At 33.0% G+C, this 6,512-nt stretch overlaps 2 long non-coding RNA genes across 2 annotated transcripts; both read right to left on the bottom strand.

Moving 5' to 3' along the window:
* Window positions 1–2,826: 2,826 nt before the first annotated feature.
* LOC122037847 lies at window positions 2,827–4,188 on the bottom strand. Its single transcript, XR_006127756.1, has 3 exons — window positions 4,122–4,188; window positions 3,975–4,059; window positions 2,827–2,872 (listed from the first exon to the last, which is right to left on the bottom strand). It is a non-coding gene; the product is annotated as an uncharacterized LOC122037847 (long non-coding RNA).
* A 1,158-nt stretch (window positions 4,189–5,346) lies between these two features.
* LOC122037845 lies at window positions 5,347–6,159 on the bottom strand. The gene is made up of 3 exons (XR_006127755.1): window positions 6,103–6,159; window positions 5,755–5,872; window positions 5,347–5,412 (listed from the first exon to the last, which is right to left on the bottom strand). It is a non-coding gene; the product is annotated as an uncharacterized LOC122037845 (long non-coding RNA).
* Window positions 6,160–6,512: the final 353 nt, after the last annotated feature.

Genomic DNA, 6,512 nt, shown 5'->3' with positions numbered 1-6,512 from the left:
ACATTGGTCAAATGTCTATATTTATGATAAATGTAGTTGTTCAATTAATTTATATTGTAGATAACATGGTGCGTGGTGTCACACACAGAGGATCATGTTATCAACACCTTATAAATTATAAACAATAGCTCACGACCAAGATGGAAAGGAACAAACCATTGGAAGGTCGTAGTGTAATTAGGTATTAGTTTATCTTAACTATATAATTACACTAGTACACTTAGAGTGTATTAAGTAGGACCATTAGAGGTCGTTTATTTTATACTGACTTTATAAAGGAACAAAGACCTCAGTTATTATGGAAGTGTATGCTCTTAATCCTAATATAATAACAAGCACATATATTTGATATTTATTTCTTTAATTTATCAATGGGTGAGATTTAGTTCGATAAATCAATAAGCCTGATAAGTTGGGAAATGATATCACTTATAGTGTGTGTTGTTGATTATAGCAGGAAACTGTGTCCTAGTGATCTAGGTTGATAATGTCCCCAAGAGGAGCTCATAAGGATTGTCATGTTAAACCCTGCAGGTGGACTTAGTCCGACATGATGATAAGGTTGAGTGGTACTACTCTTGGACTAAGATATTAATTAAATGAGTTGTCAGTAACTTACTTAATTAGTGGACATTCGACATCTTAAACACAGGGAGACTAACACACTCATAATAAGAAGGAGCCCAAAATGTAATTTGGGATTGGTGCGGTAGTTCAATAATAATTCTTTGGTGGTATGAATTATTATTGATGAAATTAAGTTGTGTGTTCGGGGCGAACACGGGAAGCTTAATTTCATCGGGAGACCAAAACTAATTCCTCCTCTCGGTCCCTATCGTAGCCTCTTGTATATAGAAATTTATACCCACCACATACCCACCTTCTTACCCATCCTAATGGGGTCGGCCAAGCTAGCTTGGAACTCAAGCTAGGGCCGGCCAAGACCAAGTGGATGAGTCAAGTTGGTGGCCGGCCAAAGCTTGGGTCCCAAGCTTAGGTGGCCGGCCACTAGAATATTAAAAAGGATTTTTATTAAAATTATTTCTTATGTGGATATCATGGTTTTAAAAGAGAGTTTAAAATTTAAATTTTTCCTTTTATAGCTTTCTACAAAAGATTAAGAAAAGATTTGAAATCTTTCCTTATTTGTAGATTGAAAGGAGATTTTAATTTTGAGAAAACTTTCCTTTTTAACCATAATTATAATTTAAAAGAGAGTTTTAAAAATTAAATATTCTCTTTTATTAGTTTCTACAAAAGATTAAGAAAAGATTTGATATCTTTCCTTATTTGTAGATTGAAAAGAGATTTTAATTTTTAGAGATAACTTTCCTTTTTGGAAATTATCCACATGTTTAAAAGAAATATTTTAATTTATAAAATTTCCTTTTTATAAATCACCATGAAGGGAAAAATTATTGGAGAAATTTTTATAAATTTTCGGAAACAAATTAGGAAGTTTTAATTCTTGTTTTAATTAAAACTTTCCTTGTTTTGGGGAGGAAGTGGCCGGCCAAGTAATTTGGAAAAAGAAAATTGATTTTAATTAATTAATTTTTTCTTTTTCATGGCAAAAGAATTAAGGAAGTTTTTTATTAAAATTTCCTTATTTGTCAAGACCAAGGATTATAAAAGAGGGGGTAGAGGTACCTTAATGGTGGACGACTCTATTCTTTTCTTCTTCTCTTTTCCTCCTTGGTGTGGCCGGCCCTAGGGTCTCCTCTTCTTCTTTCTCTTTTATCTTCCTCCTTTGTGGCCGGCAGCATCTACATAAGGGAAGTCCATGGTGGCCGGTTCTAGCTAGGAGAAGAAGAAGAGAAAGAAGGCTTCGTTTCTAGCATCCCTTGGAGCTTGGTGGTGGTGGCCGAACCTCACATCTCTTGGAGTTTATGTGGTGGCCGAAACTTGATTGAAGAAGAAGGGTTTGGGTGGTTCTCATCTCGGAAGATCGTTGCCCACACAACGTCCGAGGTTAGAAGAGGAATATGGTAGAAGATCAAGAGGTTATTTTGCTTACAAAGAAAGGTATAACTAGTAATTATTTTCCGCATCATACTAGTTTTCTTTGTATAGTTATTTATGGAAATACCAAACACAAGAGGCATATGATCACTATAACAAAAACTACAAACAACAACGGATATTATCCGTTGTCGTAGGGTCAAAAAACCGTTGTAACTGAGGGTGTTGTAGAATGTATTGCCCTACGACAACGATTTTGAATTCGTTGTCTTTGTAGACATTTGACAACGGTTTTTATCCGTTGTTGTATATATGCTCAAAATTTAGCTACGAAGGATACGACAACGGTTTAAAACCGTTGTGGTAGCTAATTTCAACAACAGAAATAAACCGTTGTAGTAGACTCTTTTTACAACAGATATAAATTATTGTGGTAGATAATATTTACTCATTTTGCTTTTTTTTACAATAGTTTTAATATATTTTACAACGGATAAAACCGTTGTCTTTTATCACTTTTTTCAAAAAAAAAATCATTGTGATTTACATAGTTTTTACAACATTTTTAACTGTTGTCTTTAATGTTCATTAATACCAAACAACCAATCTTATTTTACTATAAGCAAACCACCAATACAAAACTAAATATTTACTACATTAAATCCAAAATAAACATCCATATATAATTCATCTTGTAGCTACACATATACAAAAATATACAAAATGAGTTGTTACTCATCAAAATACACATGTTTTCCATTACTGTTCTCCATATACATTAAATCACATGTTTTCCATTTGTTGTTCTCCATATGGCACGCTTTTAATTTACAAATTAGCAAGGCAAGCTACATGCTAACAAAGCTCACTTCTTGCATCAAAAAAACTCAAGCCTCACGAATTGCCCGACCTGCAAAAGAAAAATTCAACAAAACTTATAAAATTCCATAATTCCAGATTATAGTCTACATGACAACATGAATTCTTGGAAAATAAGCAATACAAGGAAACATGCCATTTTATACTCGAAGTTGCATGTTTGAGGTGGTTGTAGTCAAAATTACTATAAATATGACTACCAAAGAATAAGAGCAACTAAAAAACTACTTTTATCCAGTTAGGAAAAAAAATAGACAATTGCAAATTTTCCTCCTTCTCTTACGTTTTCAACTAATGACTGGTTTAAAGAGGATTTTTTGCAACTTCCTCAAGTTTTACATTGACTCAAACTTATGATATACCCTTGAACATAATCTTTGAGTATCTATTTGTACATGTTGCAGAACTGTTAGCTACTGCTAGAAGAAATGGAGAAACTCTTCCAACTAATGTACTCCATGTGACTCAAGGAGCCTTATCGAAATATGGTTCTAATAATAATAATAATAAATCCTCTCTCAATTAGTTGCATTCATGAGTAACACATTGGAAGAGGAATATCAAGGTTGTGTCTGAAAGAAAAAGAACTCTGGTATTCACAAAATATAATTTAACCGTCAATCCTTGCATAATGCAGAAACAACTAAATAAGCGTCATGTAACATCAAATGTTAGAATGAGGTATTGGGCAAAGGTATGTGTATAATTTATTTCATGGAACATCAAATGTAGAAATAGAGTTTTTTTTCCTTCAACCAAACATTTAAAAAAAAATGAAAATTTCCAAAGCATGACATAACTGCCCAAATCTGCGTTGGATATAGATACTTGGATAATGACACTCAAACAATGACACTAAGAGTGAACAATCACTAATACTATTGAACACATGTACAATTTGTAAAAATAGCCATGTCAGAGATTGCGATCATACTCATGTTGAACTATATCAAGTCCAAGTAACATAGACATGGAACAGTTGTAGCACTGACACCATATTCAACCACACAAGCATTATCATACTAGAGATTTGAATGAACATTAGTTATCAAATTTCGTAAACAGTAAGCAGTAGAGTACTAGCCTTGTATGTTAAACTTGTTGAATGTACAATATCTCATAAGAAAGTTTACCTTTAATGTTATCACAATAATCACATCCAGAGAGAATACACAAATCAATGAACTGATCCATAGTGAGTCTTAGCTCTTCAAGAACCTGAAAAATAAGGATGAGAATAAATACAGTAATTCAATTAACAATAAGAAGAATAAATATACCTTTGAAACGTCAAATTCCATCACAGAGATTTTTTTGGAACTAGGATCCATTAAATGATGGAGACACCTTGGTACCCCAAAAGTTAAAGTATCCATGTTTTCTGAGGCAACCGCAAACACCTAGAGATTGATAACAAACAAATACGTTTAGGATATTAAAGTTAAAAAAAATAAAATAGAATGTGTTACATTGCATCATTTTACCTTGTCACTTTTGCAAAGAGCTGCGGATTGAGCTTCTGCTTCACAGGGTGCCTTTAGATCAGAAAGATGAGTTTAGCTTCTAAAACTAGAGATACAATACTTGTATATTAAGCAATTGCATGCAACTTTAGGAAATGTTTGCAAGAGAAAGTAAAATTGTGTCATTGTTAGTTCAAATTCTTGTAGCAAGGATAAAGAATTCAATAAGTGAAAGTGGACTAATTTACCTCAATAGTAGGCACACCCATTAGTCTTAAGAGACGTTTACAATCTTCATTATGTGGCTTGGTTACTTGTGAAAAAACTCTACAGTCATCTACTGGAATCAAATTCTTCAAGAAAGTAATTTGAAAGTTCAAAATATATTTAAAGAAACTCTATGTTACATATGAAGAAAACAGATAATTAGCATGCTAACTTTATGTTGATTGCATCATAATCAATAAGATCCTCATGGTAATTTCCAATAAAATAGCAATATCAAAGATTACCTTGACAGTCCTTTTGTTGTACTTTTCAATTCCCTCCAAATCACCAGTCTGCAAACAACAAATGTAACCAAGACAGCAAAAGAAATTCTAGCACACTAAAGAGTCCCAATAAAGGTACTTGTTATGCACAAGCAATGACCTCAATTGTTGTGTTCAGATCGTTAGTTGCATCTTTCCTCTTTAAATATCTAAAGAATAAAATAAGCTTAAAGATTATCATTATCTTGCAACAAAAAAAAGGAGGGGGACAATGACAAAACTGTAAAGATTAGCCTTTTGGCAAGTTCTTGTTTCTTCAGCTCTAGAGGTTGACCGTCAAATACATATTTGACATAAAAAAGATGATAATAAAATATGGTGGCTGAATGATAAACAAAATGATATTTAGACATGCAAATGGACTTACACTGGCTCGATACCTGCTTCTAATAATCTTATAGTTCGATTGAACATCCCTTGCAAATGACTTATCGACCATATAAAATGTCAAGAGTTAAAAGAAGAAATAAAAAAGTCCAACTCATGCATAGATTTTTCAATGAACTCTGCAAATTCTTTCCTAATTCCAGGAAGTCCTCGAGAATCACTATATGCACCTGATTGCTCGAAAGAAAGTTGAGATTCTTATCAGAATGACTAAAATAATATTTACTCATCAACATGAAAAAAATAACAAGGCCTGCAGATGATGTTTTGGGTTTGTTACATATAAAGATACAACTAAAAACTGGAATATGACACAAATGTTATGAAAAGGCCAACATAAAAACTGCTTGGGTTACAAATGCACAAACAAGTACAGAATACATTTCTTTTCCAGATCACCGTTAACAAGAGGAAACAAGTTGCAAAGCAGTTTAGCTTGAGAAACAGACTGCATCAAAAAGGAAAAGGTTTAAGCAGACTGCGAGTTGAAAATTGTAGGAATATGTGAATACCTAAACCACCCGAATTCAATGAAAGATAATGTTTAGCTCTTGCAATGACATCTGCTGGGAATAAAAGCCCGACATTAGTGTCATCCAATAGAAATGGAGCTTGCCACAATGCTACCACCTGGAGAATAGTATAAGTAAAAAATTACACCATTAAAAAGAGAAATCTAATGGAAAATGTCTCTTTATCTCAGGGAGCACAGAGAAGGAGAAATTGCTCCATGTATAAGGAATTTTTGACTTGTGAAGATGATTTTTTCTCACTGAGTTCCTTAAGTCAAGCAATAGAGAAGAATGATCAACACTTTGATACAAGTAGTTTTTAAGAAAGAATAAAGAGAAAATGGAAACCTGACGGGGAAATGTTAATGGCTTCTATCCGAGAGCATGAGGGTTCCCGCCATTTGTGAAAATAATCTGCAAACAACAAAAAAACCAATCTCATGGAAAGTAAGTCCAACTTGTATCTTGTTTCTTAAGAATAAATTGCAAGGGGAGTGCAGTATTATAACCTCAAATTTTAATCTCACAAGTGGCATCCCAACAAGCTAACAATAAAAAGAATCAAAGGCATATGTGCACTTCATATCTTGATACAAGCAATAAAGCAAACATATACAGTGCTAAATAACCCAGGAAGATATCTTCAACCAGATAACAAGAATGGAAAAAAACCATCAAAGTCAGATCTTTCGGGAATCGAAATAAGAGTCTCTTTCAATAAAATTTATTCTATTTAACTCAAATCATGTTGTGGCACA

Source organism: Zingiber officinale, unplaced genomic scaffold, assembly GCF_018446385.1.
Source record: "Zingiber officinale cultivar Zhangliang unplaced genomic scaffold, Zo_v1.1 ctg96, whole genome shotgun sequence".
NCBI classification, from domain to species: domain Eukaryota; kingdom Viridiplantae; phylum Streptophyta; class Magnoliopsida; order Zingiberales; family Zingiberaceae; genus Zingiber; species Zingiber officinale.
The sequence above is the reverse complement of the archived record's forward strand: the minus strand, read 5'-3'. Positions and strand labels throughout refer to the sequence as shown.